Here is a 19514-nt window from a genome sequence, read left to right on the forward strand (position 1 = left end):
CAGAAGTAGCCGCAATTAAGAGAGTTGTGGATTGGCTGCTCGCTTCTGTAATTACAGTAAAGGAGGAAAATATCTACTCCGACAGCCAAGCGGCAATTAGGGACTTGGGCTCGCTAATTGTACGTTCGAAATTAGTCGGGAAATGCCTCACTTTCCTCTCGATTGCATGGGGCTACTTCGATATTAGGCTCATTTGGGTTCCCGGTTACAGCGGCATAGAGGGAAACTGCTGGGCCCATGAGTTGGTCAGACAGCGGACCCTTGAGACGGCTTCATCGCAGTATCCGAGGGTTCGAGTTCCTTTAAGAACCTGTGGTCTGCTACTGAAAAGATGGGCCTCGCGTCAACTCAGCTAGCGTTGGCTAACGCGCAAACGTGCAAAAGTCGCGCGATCATTCTGGCCGCGGTGTAGATCGGGGGCGCTCGAGAGAACTTCTAAGGCTAACAAAGCTACAGCTATCGAATTTGGTAGGCATCCATTAGGTGTCCACGCGGAGAGGCTTGGCATTTTCAATCCCTTTCTGCAGAAGCTGTCTGGAGGACGAGGTGGAATCATCTCGGCACCTTCTTCTCAGCTGTCCTGCTCTCGTCGAGCTAAGGTTTAAACATCTGGGCTTTCATTTTTTCGCTACACCAGCGGTTAATGTGGATTAAATATCACAGATCTGGTAAAATTCATCAGCAGCTTAAAGTGGTCACCACAAACGCCACTCGTTGGTCGTCATCCTCAACTTCTCTAATCCAAGCCATGTACTCTGTCTGGTTCCTCCACCTCTCCCTCTGTATGGTATCACAACGGACAAATTTAAAATTTTTGTCCAAGTGGGCCTCGCTCAGGGGCAGCCATTTAACCTTTCCTAACCTAACCGGTGTTAATGTCCGGTGTTTCGAATTTTTGCAGCACTGACTAATACTATAGTCACGCAGCCGTATGGGTTGTCTACGGCGGCTTGAAAAATTGTGCATTTGCGCTCTGAAAGAAAAAAATTAAAGATTTTGTTCATCTACTCGAATTGAGATAAAAGTCAATAAAAAAAATATTTCCTAAATTTAAGGTATTGAATTATTTCTTTGAAGAACGGGGAAATTGGCCAAATGTCTCACTAGAGGGACTAGTTACATTCTGAAAAAGATCTAAGATTGCATCATTTGAAATGGTGTTTTTTGGGTGCTGCTTTAAAAGTGCGTAAAGCGGGAATGAAAAAACATTTTTTATTTTTTTCAATATCTTATTTTCTGATTTATTGATAAGAAATAAAAATTTTGTTTGATCATACCATCAAAAATGGCCTTCCAAAAACGCTCTATCATCCTCTGAGTTTAAGTCCTCACTGGTTTTTGAGTGTATCGACAAACTGAATCTTTTAAGAACGCTGAATCGCATCCGACTAATTTGGGTCCCAGAATACAGGGATATTACTGGGACCGAAGTAGCGGACGCATTGGCAAGAGATAAATATGCAGTTTTAAAGCCGGTTAAATTTTAGTGCAAAGTTTCAAGTGAGTACAAAAGATCGTTGAATTTTTTAAATTGTTTTGGTGAGTTGTCACGCCGTTTCTTCCATAGAAAAGAAATTTTTGAATTTTTGTAAATGGAGGATACTGAATAAGCTCCTTTTTGAAAGATACCAAATATGTTTATAAAAGTATTTCAGGCAATAAATTTTTTCAGATTTTGTTGGTACCCAGCACTAACACAGCAAAGTGATTTATGTCCAAACGAAGAAGATGCTCGAATTTGTCTTTATGGAAAAAAAGCCTATCACCGTTAACAAAAAAAAAATTGTCAAAAATCAATGGTGCCTTGCAGTCACTTAAAACTTGCACTTTGAGATGTTAAAATTAAACGAGCTATAAAACTGCATACCAAGAAAAATTATAAAACTTCAATGAACCAAAAAATTGTTTACCAGAAAAATTCAAAAAAATAATATTGTCTTGGAAAGGTTCTTCATCATCAAATATAGAGTTTTAACCTGAAACTTAACAATTTTCCACACTGTGCAGTGCCCAAATTTCATTTGCCTCCAACAATCAACAGAAATCAATGCCATCCCTGGAGAGTACTTAGGTGGTGCATAAGTAAATGACAGTTCATTTCATTCTGCCCAATTCTATTCGCTCCCATTTGTGTTGTTATTAAAGTTGCAAAACAGTAAATTAGGTGGCTTGTGGTGGTATTTGTAGTTCATTATTATTATATTTACTAAAGTTTGCTGGGCATATGCCACTGAGCGGAAATTACAATTAAATTGTTTTCGTGATGTGAATAAATCGGTTAAATAGTCGGTTAAATAGTCGTGAATAAATCGGATTAAATAAATAATAGATAATTGCTTGAATGCATTACCATTCTGACAGACCATTAAATCACTGACGGAGTAGTGGATAATTTAGAGAATGTGCAATGAAAATTGAAAATGTTAAATGAATATAAAATGAATTTTATAACTCATATAGCTTTGCATATTTAGCGGTTATAGTAATGTATTTACAGTGAAACCTCTCCTAACGGGCGCTTCTATTGGACGGATATCTCGTTTCCGGGCACATTTCATTTTAAGTATGAATTTCAGAACAAATTATTATCTCTTAATTGGACACTCTCCTGACCGGACGTAGACGGCTGACATATTTTTTCATGAAATGTATATAAAATCCTAGGTTCGAATCATCACATCTGTGTACCGATCAATAGCCATACGAAAGGAAATTACGTGATACGCCAATCGCATAAGCTGAATCGCATTGAAACCAACGAATGCAAACGAACCGTAATTTATTTTTAATTCACAATAGTTTTCAACTTCCACAATGCTTTGAAACATATTTTGAGGTCACAATAGACGTGAAACTATCGAAAGTGTTGCAATTTTTAATATAAATACAAATAAAAGATAACCTGGGATCCGCCTTAGTTTTCATATCTGAATTCCAGTGAAAGTGATGGAGATGAAAAAATAGTGCGGATACAGCTAGGAGAAAGAAGCAATTCTTTGACACTCCCAAACGCAGCGCGAATGAATGTAAATGGTTAATTTTTCATAACTTATTTACAATTTTTTCCTTGCAGATTCCTGAAACAATTCCGCTCGACCAAAGAGGCCTTTCAATTTGTTGATTGTTTATGTGGCGCTACAACCGTGTATCGGTTTTGGTCGAATCCAAAATGGCGCGGCAGCTGTTTCTGTCCTGCGCTCGTTGGTGCCAGTTGGAAATCTCGAGTGAAGACTGGTTTTACAGCACTTCGCCTTTCCGACGGAGATGTGGTCTTCCTCTTTCACGCCTTCCTTTTTGGGGTACCGTGTCGTAAATTCGCCTTGCTGAAGCGTCTTCTTTCATACGGGTGACATGGCCAAGCCAACATAGCCGCTGTATTTTTACACGCTTAACTGTGTCCATGTCCCTATATAGCTCACACAACTCGCTGTTCCACTGTACGCAGTATTTCTCACTAACGCAGACGGGGCCAAAGATCTTACGCAGAATTTTTCTCTCGAAGGCTCCCAAAATTGAAAAAGTCCTTCGAGAGTGAGCTCTACTTCTCAGTTGCCTACTGAGCCCAAAGTAATACCTGATGACAAGAGTTATTCTCCGTTTGACCTCCTATTGTACAGGACGTAAATTAAACGAAATCAGACGCCCAAGCGGTGTCTTCAGTGCTACAGTTGACAGCCACACTTTCACTTTTGGCTAGCGGTGAGTACCAGCACAGTGTTGGTTGCGATTATTTGATTGCTATCAGCCAGAGTACTGTTTCGAAGTTGACATCCCACGTCCTGAAGGAAATGGAAACGAAGTTATGCCCGCAGTTGATACGGTTCGCGCCAGAAGATTCGCTTAGCTGCAAGGAGTGATTTGTCTATATATTTGTCGTAACTCTACTGTACGCGGTATTTGGCAGTTTATTTTTTGCCAAGCTAGAGTTGTTAGCCATATACTCCGCCATGGCATCTTTTTTGGTCGGGGTTGAGTTTATTAAAATTCGCCCTATAGTAGGTAAATTTATTTAAAAAAAACATATTGAATTATATATTTTTACAATTTAAATGCATTTTTTGGTTAAATTCGACGGGCGGCTGCCGGTGTTCGAATGACAGTGCGATCAAACGAGTACGTTCAGCACTCGTTCAGATATTTCACGATATGAAACTACAATTTGAAGGCATGTTCACGTACGCCATAATCCGAAATATGCTTTTTTCAGTGACCAGTGGTACATTCACTGATGTGATGATTCGAGCCCTGTATTGGGCGGACGCGAACCTCTTATCAAAGGATTTCTTTTCAAAACAAATCAAACAAAAAATCTGTTGAGCGGACGTGAACTCCTCATAAGCGGACAAAATATAAAAAATGCTAAATGAAAAAAGTGGATTTCCCAGACAAAATGTCATGTTTTTTCATGCACAAATTTAGTTGGGTTTGCGCCGAGTTTTTTTTTTAAACTTACGAGGAAATTTCTCTGTCCGGGCATTACCAGTGGGTCAGTTTTACTAATGAAATCTTGGAAACATAATTTTTCCAAATAGTTAAAAATAAATTCATTCAGTACATTGGGTATAAGTCATCACTACTGAGTCTCTGTATGAAATTTTAAAAGAAATAAGTTTGATTTTTTTATTAGGTTGAAAATTGGAAAATCACAGGCTGCGCTCATCATTAAAAATAAAGAGATAATTTGGTCAAAATGCAAAGACTTTAATGCTTTCAAATTGTTAAAAAGATTTAAAAACCATTTGCAAAATAGTTTCCTTTTGAGCAAACAAAAAAACTTACATCCGTCGACAATTTAAATTTTTTTATTGAATCTAATTATTCAGTTGCCGCCGTAGCCGAATGGGTTGGTGCGTGATTACCATTCGGAATTCACAGAGAGATCGTTTTTCGAATCTCGGTGAAAGCAAAATTAATAAAAACATTTTTCTAATAGCGGTCGCCCCTCGGCAGGCAATGTCAAACCTCCGAGTGTATTTCTGCCATGAAAAAGTTCATAAAAATATCTGCCGTTCGGAGTCGGCTTGAAACTGTAGGTCCCTCCATTTGTGGAACAACATCAAGACGCACACCACAAATAGGAGGAGGAGCCCAGCCAAACACCCAAAAAGGGTGTACGCGCCATTTAATAAAAATTATTCAGTTTTATGTAGTTTATTGACTGAAATGAAATATTTATTTTTATTTTCGTTATTACTTTATATGCATTTAAGCATTTATAATAAATGAAATATACACTTTTGAAAAAATGTTGAAACTTTTATTCAAATAAGAAATAGTATTAAATTAATTAAAACATTAAACAGTTACCCTCCCTTGAGCGGACACCTCTCTTGGGCGGACAAAAGTTGAGTGCCAGCTATTGTACGCCCGTGGGAGGTTTCACTGTATACGCATTTGTTCCTCAAAACTTGCAATAAGCATGCACACACATACATACATACTCGCACTCCTTGCATCTGTCCGAACTAAATTTTCTGCTTGACGAATTTGCAAATTCGATCTCTTGGATTTATTTTCCTACATTGCGGTTCTGTTGTGGTTTTCCCTTTACAGCTTTAAATTAATCAATGTAAACCGATTTTGTAGATTTTTATTTGCAGTAGTTTTGTGTTTGTTTATGTGTGTATTTGGTGACAGAGCGTATGCAAGCATAAACTTGGAAAAAAAGTTTAATACCTAAGCTGGAACTCCATAACAGGCGTAGTCGTGCGTAAGCGAAATGCGCCAACTTGCGTCGAAACCGAGCAACTCCACAGTGTGCGTTCGAATGCTTCTGACAGCTGTTATTTCGACAAGTTGATACCGCATTGATTGCTACATATTTATAGAAAATTACTAAAATATATTTGAATAATACTTAAATAAGTATTTTTAAGTCGCCAAGCCGCAAAATTTTCTAAAAAAATATCTGTTTATATATTTACATCAAAGGAGTTAATGGACACTTTTTTACAAAAAAAAGCCAAATATAAACAACTTGAAGTTGGTTGTCTGCACTGCCAGAATAGTATCGCTTATTTGACCGATCATATGATTTCCACTCGAAATTTTTATGAGTTTTTATCTTTTTCGTGTGTTGATGAAATTATTTTTAATTAAGCATCCTGTCATTATGCCAACTTATATCATTCCCATTTAGAATTTTGGTTGGTTTTCTGATTTTAAATCAATAATGCAGGAATTTTGTAGTAATTATATTCCTTAAAAAAAGAAGCGCTGTTATACGTCCCTTGCCATAATAAGAAAAACAAGAAATTAAAAAATCTTAAAAATAAATACTTTAAGAAATTTAAAGAAACAAGTAATCAGGTATGTTTTGCAAAAGAGGAAGAAGAGACCAGAGCTTACAAAAATTGTAAATACCTCAAAATTCAACCGACAAAGTCCATGAAATGGTAATGAAGGACGACGAGTGATAATTGAGACTATTGGCATTTGACATAAGTGAGCCTATAAACATCAGGGCAAAGGAACAAAAGAGGTTCTACTGCTCGCAAGATCCCATGCCGACAGTCGAACTCAAACAAGCAGAACTTTCTATCTTGATAGCTGAATAACAATCAAAATTGGAGCCGTCACCAAAAGGCCGGTGGTCGCATATGTTGAACCCACGGGTTAACGAGTGGATCTGTCGATAGCGCGCTGATTTTTTCCTGACGCAGTCGGGCGGACACGAATGCTTTCCAAAATATCTGCATCGCCTAGACTTGGGTGGTAGTCCTTATTGCCCAGAACGCCTGAACGAAGAGGAGACTGCGGAACAACAGCTTCGATAAAGAACGCGACGACCAAGCAAACCAAACTGGAGTGATTGTAACACCTGATAATCAAATCCCACAAATGTTTAAGGCAGATGGAAAGTGGAGGGCGTTGCAAGCTTTTGCAACACGAATTATTGTGGAATTTCGCAACATTGATTGGAGGCGAAGGAATGGTGCAAGACGAACGCAACAGCAAGAGTAACTGAACTGAACATATTGATAAAATGCAGCAAGACAACTTTAACTGACGGTTGAGCTCATTGCCCACGACGGTCCCAAGACGTAATTACCCAATCCGTATCCCTGTAGGATGAACCGTCGGACTTCAGGTGTGTTTAGTGACTTAAAGTACCACATTGACTCAGGCTTTCGATTGCTTTACACTTCTTTGAAAAAAAAAAAAATGAGTGAGTTGTACGTACAGTCACGAGACCCCATGCCCCATCAGGGAGTAGAGGAATTAAAAGAGAGAGAGAGAGAGAAGTACAGTCACAATAGCTTAAATATTTCGAGGGACTATTTGAATTGTTTGGCCACCTGCAATAAGCAGTACTTTTTGCACTATTTTCTAAGTGAGTTTGCTGCGATCCTTCACTTTGAGCTTTGGAATACTTCCAAGTAGATTTAGATCTGTAAAATGCATATATAGGCAATATAAGAAGGCAATATTATTATTTCTTCGTTATTCAACATCGACTGGTTGATTTCTTCATTAAAAGTTGGAACCAATATCGAAGGCATTAACATGGTCTCCCCCACATCAGTTTACCCAAGACAATCGAAATATTAACAAAAAAAAAAAAAATTTTAATTAGAAAAAAACTGGTGGTCAGGTCATAATGGCTTCAGTAAAATATTTTGTTTTTCAAAGTAAACTTACTGGAGTGACTTTTAAACGCACAACCATTTGTTTTTAAGTGTACAAGAATTTCTCTGTATATATACATACATACGTACATATATTTACAAATACATCCACATATATATCCGTGCTACAAAAGGAATTCTCGCTAAAATATGGGTGTCGTCGACAAATGCTTTGTTTATTGCTGTTGCTGTTGCTGCTGAAAATGTTCACGTCAACGTCAACAGCAGCCACAACGTCTGCGTCAAGGTGTAACGGTGTTGCTAAAGTCAAAATCGATTGGTTTAGTGTCAGCTTTGTGTATAAATCGATTGCGGTGAAGGCACATTTACCCTCACATTACAGGTGTAGACATATGTACGGACATATATTTGCATGTTTTGTGTGGAAGAACATGTGAGCAGCGTGGGTATATACCTGAGATAAAAATGCTTGAGTGTTGCATACAAACGAGCATAAATATGTACACATATGGATGTGTGAGTGAGCAAGCTTAGATATACATATGTACAGGCGTGGCCGCACATACCGACATATATACATATATATATTGTATATACATATGTATATGTAAACGTAAAATCTTGCTTCCATGAACAAGGTGGCTGAAAATTAATAATCGAATTTTGCTTGTAATTTACGTTTTTACTAAATAAATAAAAAAATGATTTGGAGACATTAGATTGAGACTACACGTATTTCAGGTTTGGACTTCGACCTCATGGCCTTTAATGTTCTCTACTTATCAAAGTACGTCATTCAGATCCAGTTCCTTTATAAAACTCAGAATAGAGCTGTGTTCGACTGAGCGTATTTGCCTTTCTTCTGGCTGGAAATGGCTCAGATGTCTCAACCTTCAAAGCGCTATAGCACTGCATTCAAGGAGAAGGTGCATTGAAGTCACCTTTGATTGGTCACAAAAACGACAAAAATCAGTGGGCCATATCGAAATCATGTGCAGATAACGGCGCAGTTTGCAATTGCTTGTGAGAATACCCGTGAGCATTCTCAGCATATCCTTAGCGAAATTATGATTTTTTTTTGGTTTTAGCCCCCATTAAAGATTTCGCCCATAGTTTTGTGCCCGCTAACCTTACATAGCCTCAGCTCTTCATTCTCAATCTTCTCTTTGATGGTATGTTGCCCCGTAGCAAGGAAGCGCTCGGCTTCTATTGTTGACGAGGCTGCAGCCTCTCTTGCCAATGCGTCCACTACTTCGTTCCCAGTATTCTGGCACCCAAATTAGCCGGATGGTATTGGCGTTCTTTTGATCCTTTGAGCCGTTGGATACCAAACAAGGTTTCCAACAAGGTGACTCGCTGTTACATGACTTCTTTAGCTTGATGTTGGAAAAGATCGTGCAAGCCGATGAACTTAATCGCCCAGGCATAACATTTTATAAGAGCGTACAATTGTTGGCATATTCTGATGATATTGACATCATCCGTCTTAACAACCATGGTGTTAGTGCTGCTCTGGTCTGTTACTGCTGGTCTGGTGGTGAACGAGCACAAAATGGAGTACCTCCTGTCATCAAACAAACAGTCGGCGCACTCGCATTACTGTTGACAGTAATGATTTCGAGAGAGTGATGAATTGTAAGAAACTTCGTTTATTTAGAAATTTGCATTAACACCGATAATAATGTCAGCCGGAGAGTCTCTTGCCAACAAGTACTGCTTTGGACTAAGTAGGCAATTGAGTAATAAAGTCCTCTCTCGTCGAACAAAACTATCACTCTACAAGGCTCTCATCATGACCGTCCCAACGTATGGCGCAGAAGCGCGGATGATGATAATATCCGATGAGACGTCCTTTGGAATGTTTGAGAGAAAGATTCTGCGGAAGATTTTTGGACCTTTGCCCGTTGACTAGACGATGAAAGAATGAGCTGTACGAGCTTTACGACGCCATAGACATAGCGCAGCGAATAAAGATGCAGCGGCTTTGTTGGCTGGCTAGTCGAGAAGAACAGGAATAGGAAGGCCTTCTCTGCGCTGAAATGATCAGGTGGAGAATGACCTGGCTTCATTTGGTGTGCCCAACTGACACCGGTTAGCACGAGAAAGAAACAACTGGCGCACTTTGTTAAACTCGGACAAAATCGCTTAAACGGTTATCGCCCCAATCAAAAAGAAGGAGATTGCGCGTTCCTAACAGATTCAGATTCTCGATACGCTCAAGGGTCATAGAGGACTTAATGGCACAGGACAAAGCCTTGAGAGCCTGTCGTTCAGAAGGGCAATTTGCTCATTCCAGAAGTACCTGTCTAAGTTAATCTCTGCACATACATCTCCGCTTGAAAAATGCTTGGAAATTTACCCATCGGCATAGAACTCTTGGTTCTGGTGCCATATATTCCAGCGCTTATGCCTTTGGGTGTTTTCCATCCATCTGTGTACCAGCGCAGGGTACACTTCTGGAGTTTCTTTTCAAATGTTTTTGTACTTCAGTTTACCTTCTCCTCCAGTTCAGTTCTGAACTTCTTTTCTTTAGTGATATCATCTCTGAGTAGCTGGATAAGTGGGAGCTGCAGACTCCGCGACTTCATGTTCTTAGATGATATCACTGTTTGTTTAGCGAAGCCCTCCCCGGCAGGGTGCACTTGGTTGATTGCTGAATATCTATATGAAGCGATGTCAACTTTAGCATCACCTCCATCGCAGCTGTGCGGTAGGTCCGCATCGTCGACTTGAAACGGTGAGGCTTAGTTAGCGCTGCCCACACTGTCGAGAGATTGGTTCTCGATATCCAAGCAACACCTCCATATGCTATCGTTGGCCTTATTAAAATGATATATGTCCATCTTATAGTTCTTGGGCTACAGTCACGGGATGTTCTTGCTCATGAGAGCTTTTGTTGCCTTGGACAAGTTTGAGACATTAAAATTTTTATTGATAGCTTTAAGCGCTCTTTTGCTTTTTTGTTTGTATACGGCAGCTGTCCAGTTCGCAAGTGTGAAATAAGTCTTCCGATAGGGTGATTAATTTTGAGCCACCCTGCACATATGTATATGAATAGTTGAGTATCCCTGAGCACTACATCCGCCACTCTTTCTAACTCCTGCTATTTTGCTATTTTACATTTATACACAGCTACAGGCATACCATTATCTGAAGTACATACATACCCACACATATTTATGCATATGTATATATGAACGTCGTTGTAGTCAGCCATTGAATTGTATAGAGCCGAGCAGTGTATTACTATGTCGTTGTCATGTTGTGTTATTTTTTTTCGTTTTTTTTTTAAGAATGCGTTTGGCTTTTACCTTTGTCAGTACTATCCGCAGGCTTTTATGTGCATATGTATGTGTGGGTGTACAAGTACTTCCTAAAGAATCTTTGTGCACTTATGCGAATATCTTTTTTGCTTTCTTAAAATCCCATCAAATGCACTAAACTCGTTTCCTACAGTTGGTTAATAGTTAAATCGCTGTTATGCAGCTTCATGATGACATTAAAACCAACGGAATTGAATGGGAATTTGCAGGAAATAAATTTTCACAAGAACATACCGACACTGCAGTGCAGAACTCTTGGCCAACCAAAATTTGTTTAGTTCACTCTACACTCTGCGGAGTTCCAATTCAGATCTCTTCCAAATAGCTAAAAGTAGGGAAAACCTCAAGTGGCGCTCAAGAACAAAAAAATTAGAAATATAGCGAATCTTCTGCAAAATGTGACCTACTACCACGAAGAATTTACACTTCTACGAACCAGCAAATCCTTCACAAAGACACTGTGTAGGTTAGATTAGGTTAGGCTTGGCAGCCGCATCGCGCATAGAGACAGCGATGCCACTTAGACCAAGAAATGGGTCTGTTGTGAGCCGCAGGGGCTGGGCTACATTTCCCTTTCCATATCAAACCATCCTGAGCTTTTGACAAAGCGTAAAAGGCTGTTGATATCTAAAGTATATAGATTAGCTATATTCATTAAGAAGTAGGATCTTAAATACCGATTCTTGCTTTCAGCTAGAGCCGGGCAAGTTTCCAACTCATTCCTGTAGCTACTAGAAAAATCATGCATATAAACCCCTAATCTCCTTGCATGATTTCCTAAGAGACAGTGTCGTGTGAGGGCCCCTACTAAGGTCCTAACTTGAAGTCTACTCAATTTTATAATATGCTTGGACAGACGTAGATTTGGCCTTGGCCAAGTTTGCCTAGCAATTTCACAGGCATTTGCACTAATCCATCTTTGATTTGCAGAACTGATTAGTGCGTTCATAAGAAGAAGCTGGCAAGTTGCGAGAGGTACCCCTTATGTTTGGCATACAGGTACCTTCTCTTGCAAGTTAGTCAGCCCTGATATATCTCTGTGGCCTGGAACCCAATATAAGATAATACGATATTGTTTGGTCCCCTCATTAAGAGATTGGCGACAATTTAAGACACTCCTTGATGTTATTTGGAATGCATCCAGGGCCCGTAGGGTGGCTTGGCTGTCTGATAGAATGCAGATATCTGTTGATGATATTCTGTTTATCTCTAACCATCTGAAGGCTTCATGAATAGCCTTATTTCCGCTTGAAAAACACTGCAGTGATCCGGTGTTTAAAGGATTCACTGATAAAAGGCTCTTCGCAATATAACCCTGATCCTACACCGGTCTGCATTTTACGTCCGTCCATATAGATCTTAACGGGCGTGTTGGGTGATGGATCTTCTTCAAGCCATTCTAGTCTAGAAGGGGTTTTCACTTAGAAATTCCTTTCAGAGCAGAGTATAGGAGGGTCATAATCACAGTCACTGGGTATATCCGTATAGGAGTCTAAAATGGTTGAATGCCCATTAGGGCGGGTCGATTTAAAATCGCTCATTGCTCTGTGAAAACCGTATTCTAGGGATTAAAATAAGAAACTTTGCCGAAGGAACCATACCTCTAAAACGAATTCTGATGTCCCCCAATTCGGGTCGAACGAAAAATCCCACTTTGACCCATTTAGAGTGGTCCAATCGAGTCCAAATGTATGACCGACCCCCACTAACTTTGGACGGCCAATCCACCCCCCTGGGGGGTTCCCTATACAATCCTTTCAAAATATCACCATTTTGGGCCTTTACATGAGAAAAGAAACTAAAAAGTTCGACCCAAATTGGGGGACATCAGAATTCGTTTTAGAGGTATGGTTCCTTCGGCAAAGTTTCTTATTTTGATCCCTAGAATATGATTTTCAGAGAGCATTGGGCCATTTTTTTGCCTCTCCACAAATCCACCCGGCCTAATGTCCATGTATGCCAGTCTTCCATTGTGAGCTCGCTCTGAGCCTTAAAGCGGAACAGGTCGCTGAGTATTTGCAGAAGAGATGTAGTAGTGGCAGATGTAATATGATGTCCAAAGCAATGGATGGCGTGGTTTTCATGACGCTACATATTGCTAATTCTATTGATCTCTGCACCTTGTTCAATAAATTATAATAGGTTTTTTTCTGCATAGCATAACATCAGACAACATTTCCATATAGAATAATAGGTCTGACGACAGCAGTATAAAGCCGATGAGCAACCTTTAATTTAATTTTCCAGGTCTTTAAAGCTCTTTTACACTATTTAGTATAAGAAATTTTCATCAGAGTCATCTAGCGTTCTGTCAAAAGAGTAACGGGTTGTTGGTCAATAGAAAACGTAACATACATGGCATAAAAAGTCTGCGTTCAACCCCTGTTTTGAAATGTTAAGTTGGAAAAATTTATGAATTTGAAAATGATCAGCAATTTCGTTTTACTAATATTGAAAGCTATCATTCGAAGAGTGCATGCGCAAACAATTGTGGAATTTCAGCTGCGTCTTTGCGGGATTAAAGTAGCGGTACTCAAATGACTTGAGTAGAAAAAGTGTGCGTTCACTTCACATTGCAAGTGTCTTTTGCATGAAAAATTCTGCTTTTTAAGTTAGTTTTCACATTTTTACCATTTGAGTAGTAGACGCGGTTAGGAAGGAATTTACAGAGAAAGATATTTTGTCAAACAATTGAAACAATGGTAAATAAGAAACCAGTTACTAATAAATTGACAATATTGATCATGAATGTTCAAACATGAATGTTTCCTCAGTATTCAGGTAAGAATTTTCTTTATGTAAGCCATAAGATTCTTTAACCTAGTCTTATCCTATTTCGGGTCGTCTCTCATTGTGCGAAGGCTGAAGTCACGCGATCATGAGTCGTTTCTTCGCTGACGTTTCTGCATCGCTTTTCGTTTTCAGGTATTTTTCCAGGTTTTTGGTGGTCTGCCTGGCTTTCTTTTCGCTATCTCCATCCTGCACCACTTGCTTCACTGCGTGATGCTCTGGTCTTCTCATAACATGACCATACCAGCGTAACCGGTTTTCCTAGAGCTGAGCTGAGGGCGGATTGGAGCAACTGTATGGCTCCCAAGAATAAAGGTGTTTTGAACCTTGCCTAGCAGTGTAACACCGCTGGTTCATTTCAGTATCTGCATTTCGGCCGCATGCAGTTTCAGCTCTGGTTTACGTGGTATAGCCCAACACTCGGATGCATATCACATTGCAGGCCTGATTATGCTTTTGTAGATTTTAACATTTAATTTTTGTCGAATTTTCTTGTCGCATGGGACACCGGAGGCTGCTCTCCAGCTTTGCTACGCGCATTGAATTCGGTTAGCAATTTCTCATTCGAAGGTGCGATCTTCGTTGACATGCGATCCCAAGTATTTAAGGCTATCAACGATTCCGATTATTTTAAGAGCTGGACTCCCACAATTAATGAAACTCGATTATTTCGGTCCTTGCGCGCATTACTCGTAGCCCATTGGATTCAAGGACGATAACCCAGGATGGCTTTGTCGCGTGCGAGAAGGACTACATGGTCAGCATATAGTAGTGTCCAAGGGAGGTTTACTTGGATTTCCCGCATAAGGAACTCCATCACCAGATTAAAGAGAAGAGGCCTATGACATTAACGTTGCAGCTTTGGGTCAGCCCACTCGCTCATTGTACCGGGGTAGTTACTGGATGATAGATATGAATGGCGTATTTAATATTGGTCTGATGCCTTTTTAGTGCCGTTCAAACGGGGTCTTTAGGTACCTTTATTTCGACGTCAATCATGACAAAAGAACATAGAACCATAAACAAAAATTCTCTAAATAACGGCTACCTGCCGTCCCCAGTTCCAAAATTAATAGCTATAAAGATTTTGCATTTGTGCTGTGACTTAGCAGCTAAAAACCAACTTATTTTCACATTTATGCAAAGCGTACATATACGCGTGTGTATGTAAGCAGATAGTAATGAATCAACTTGCATGAGTAACACCGAAATTCGGTTAAATCTCTTTTAAACCATTTTACAATTTTTCCAGTTGGTGATTGTTACTAAAAACTGCTAACTCATCACTATTAACCTTTAGGGCCGCTAAAATCAACTACAACGTAATACTCGTCTTTCAAAATTCTTTAATAGCGATAAGCTGCGCTGAACTTGATTGCAATGCTGAGCTCATGAAATTGGCGCTGCTGTCGATAATCTACATACAGACAACCATTCAGAGAAGAAGAAAACTCGCCGGCTAAAAAAGTTGAGCTAAATAGTGTAGGGACATAACAAAGGAAAGCGGAAGCTAAATAATGTTAAAGGAAGCTCTAAAGTATGGCAAAAATACGCATTTCAGATTTGTGCTTCTCTGAGTTAGGACGACCACAAAAACCGAAGCCATTAATAGGGTCAACTGAGAGCAAAAAAAAAAAAAATGCCCTACACTTCCTCGACTCGAGTAATGATAATACCAAAATGTGACCGAAAAAAGAGCAGCGCATAAAATGACTGTAAAATATTTACTCTTAAATCCATTGTATTAATTCTGTATGCCAGTGTATGTGTGTGTGTGTGTTTTTAAACGACTGTAAATTAGCTAAAGGTGAATTGAAAATGTTAAATGAAAAGTGCGGCACCCCTTTTATTCATAGGCTGCCTCTGAGGTACTGCCATAAAGTATTTTTTTTTTATTTACATACAAAGTAAATAGTACACCTTTTCCGTGCTTGCCACGTAATAACGTTGAGGCCTGGACACATTCCGTCATTTCGTTTCTTTTTTTTTCAAATAATATAATATTCTTAGTTACATATAAACCTGAGCATGGGCATGAACATAACCACAGTATGCCGCCGACTTTTGGTTTTTATGTGAATTTTGAATGCAAAGAGTGTTTTACCAAGGTAATATATGTACATACATAGTAGAAACCCATACCCATGCGTGCACTCACTTATACATATATACTTGCATGTATGTATGACAGCCAGATACAAAAACAAACTATACTGAATATTTTTAAAAAATTTTACCTCCACGTCATGGCTTCCGCATGCTTAATGGGCGCATATTTGTGTAGCAGGTAATGTATGGATGTATAGGCGTGCTGAATATTGGCCTTTAAAAATGTTACGTATACGCACCGCAGCGTGCATTTACTCATAATACTTTCATGCTTGCATTTGTTTGATTGTTTTCATCAGGGGCCGCAAAATGTAAACGAAATAGGCAAACATGGACGTGCACACATATAATAGCGTATGAAAATCATAGATAAACATATTGTAAGGTTGGATGTTGAGGGCAAATTAAAAAAAAAAGAAAAACTCAATCAATTTATATCAATGAGTATCATCGTTTGACTCTTTCTAGGTGAATGAAGCTACAAAAAATGATTTGCTGTGTATTTTTCAAGATCTCGATAAACTAAAAAATATATTTTGGGTGGGTAGGTAGGTGTGTCTGCCCAATACGGCATGCTTAGACCTGTCGTAGGTCCGTTGTGATGGCACAGGAACTTCTTTACTCTAAACTATGGGATTCCTTTTAAAGCATCCGGTGGCTTTTATAAACGAGCTTAACTTCCTTAGCTTAGGATACGCTATATCCGCTACATCTATTAAAAACGCACTACCAAACGTGTAAACTCTTCTTCTGGCTAATCTTCTTCTGTATTACTTATTCGTTTCCGAATGTATAGCGATCATACAATATTTATATTTTTTTATTTCTTAACCACATTACTCAAAACATCTTAATTTATATTATTTACAATTTTTTTATAAATATCTCTATTTTTAGCTGCATCCCATAATTCTGCAACATTGCCCATCCAATGCCGTATATTGCGTAACCATGATAACTATTTCCGGCCAACTCATCGTTTCCCTTCAACTTTTCCTTCCCGTATTAATTGTAAAATGTGGTATTTGGTGTTTCTCATGATATAATATGTCCAAGATAAGCTGCCTTGCGACGTTTTATTGTTTCTAGAAGTTCACGTTCTCGATTAACTCGTCGTGGAACCTTTAAGTTTGAAACCAGATAGGTCCACGGAATTTTCAAAATTCACCTAAAGATCCATATTTCGAAGGCCTCGAGTCTGTACATGTCAGAGACTTTGAGTGTCCAATATTCCATGCCATATAAGAGCACAGACCACACATAACACTTCACAAAACGAATTTTAAGATTCATATCGAAGGTATGGCAGCTTAAGATTTTTCTAAATTTGCAAAATGTAGATCTAGCCATTTCTATTCTGGTTTTTATTTCGGCTGATGTGTCTCAATTTTCATTCCACCAGCACACAAGGTTTTCGAAATTTGAAACTTTTTCTATTTTTTCCATTATGAACCATCAGTGTTTGATTAGTGCCTGCTTCTGAGTGACTCCTGCTGACATGCATGAATTTCGTTTTGCTTATGTTAATTTTAAGACCATAGAAAATGGCTGGTTAATGTACCTATCAAAGTTCTTGTACCCTCTGTGTAGAGTTTTAGCAGTTATGTTGAACGATCACTGTTGAGTTTTGGCCACGTCAATTTGCTTAATTCGCATATTGTTACGTTTTGTCATTTTGAATTTACTATGCTAATTAATAGTTCCCATATCTATCAGTAATTTGCAATTGGCTATGGCAATGGGTATCAACGCTTTATTCTATTCCATAGTTTGGGTTGTATCCTTTCTGGCAAGTTCATCTGCTATACAGTTTCCTGCTATATTTCGATGACCTGGCACCCAAATGAGGTTTAAATTTAGGAGTTCATAACATTATATGACTGTTATTCACAAGTCCGTTTTGGACTCTAGCGCTTTTCTTGTAACCTGGCTGTCTGAATAAATGCCGCTGTAAGTCCTTTCTTAAAATCAGTGAATTCCAGTTGATATACACCGGGTAGGCGGAATAAGCGCCTTATCTCCATTTTTTCGTACACACTTACTTTGTTATCTAATTTTGAGCCTTCTGTATAAATGGTTATTCCATCTTATTTTCACTAAAGCCGTTATGTGTCTGTTGATCACAGAATACTAGCGAATTTCTCTAATATGGTCGAATGAATATTTTGGGTAAAATTAGATAGAACTAAAAAATTACCATTCAAAAGTTTCACCAATTTTTTTATTAATTTGGAGATAGAGGCGGAATGAGTGTAACATAGTTGTTTCGGCCTCTAAAGGTGTCACCCAGGCGGTCAATATGGGTATATTCTCTACATCATGAGGAATCTTATGATGAGGTTTCCTCTTGTTTGATGAGCTTATTGATGCGATACATTGGTAATACAAAGAATTTTCATTTTAATGTATGGTTTCCACTGAGTGATGGTGACGCATTTCTTTCAAGTTTCTAAGAATTTGCAAAGTTTAAATTAAAAGGAGGAACAAAACTCACTTCCTTTTCCACGGACATACCTTCTGCTCAAATATGAACGAGACGGTATCAATAAAACGGTTCGCGGATGACATATGGCAAAAATAAATTTTTTGTTTTTTGGTAGGACTGTTATAAGCTTACATGGCAAATTTCAGCGTGATATGTCACATAGTTTGTTTTCTGTGCTACTGTAAACAAGTCAAGCTCGAGTGTGTTCTTCGAATTTAACGCCGTTTTCATACCTTTTACAATTTATGAGACCTCCAATAGGCAGATATCTACAGCCAGCCAGAGCTGTTGATGGATCACCCAGTGACCTTAATCGTCTAGCTGCCAAAATCGGACATTTATAAAGAAATTACTTAACAGTCGACTGCTCAAAAAGGTCCTCACAGCTTCTGCAATGGAAATTAAATGTTAAACTTAGCTTTTCTGCATATATGCCGATTATCCAATGACCGGTAAACACAGGTAAGAGTTTGCGAATTGAATGGCTTGGGGTCCCCAGAACTTTCTGAGTCTTCCGTCTATTGCACTGGGGTGACAGGGTGTTCTGCGCTTTCCGGAGAAATAAGTTCTCTAGTTTCCCTTTAACAATAGTCAGAGGGATGTCGATGACCGAGTAGGAGTTCTCTGATGCCAATTCAGACCCATTTCTGGCAGGCTTGCCAACTCATCATTTCCCTCTATATTCCATCTTGGTCGGTGAAGACAGAGATAACAGCATAGGTGCAAATTTTCTCCTCGCTCCAATCTTACCTACTTGGTACGATTACCCTGGCACGACCCTTAAACTCCAGTGTGCGGATAGAGAGATCTGCACGAAGTTCAGAGAAATGCAGTGTTAACTACTAAAAAATGGAACTGCTACACTTATTCTAAAAATTCTCTCATTAAAAAACACTTTACCTGCGACTGAATTAAGTTGTATTCAGATTGGTTGTTAGACAGTAGACCCAGCATCCCTCCTTGATAATCAACAAATTTCATGCGGTTTTATAAATTGCCGATACTTCTTAAGTGTACCGGAATTCGAAGTTGAACTTGGCTGTATGAAATACTAGGACTTTTTGAATGTGTTTTTTATCGAGAGTCTACTGTTAGTGAGCGAACCGCTTTAATGCGATTTCAAACCTTTTCAACTGGAAAAGCTCTGACGAGCGTGCTCTTCCGCCAGAACAACACAAGGTCTGATACAGTTAACATGATTCGGTATGTGATTTTTTC

This window comes from Anastrepha obliqua, chromosome 2, assembly GCF_027943255.1.
Source record: "Anastrepha obliqua isolate idAnaObli1 chromosome 2, idAnaObli1_1.0, whole genome shotgun sequence".
Taxonomy (NCBI): Eukaryota; Metazoa; Arthropoda; class Insecta; order Diptera; family Tephritidae; genus Anastrepha; species Anastrepha obliqua.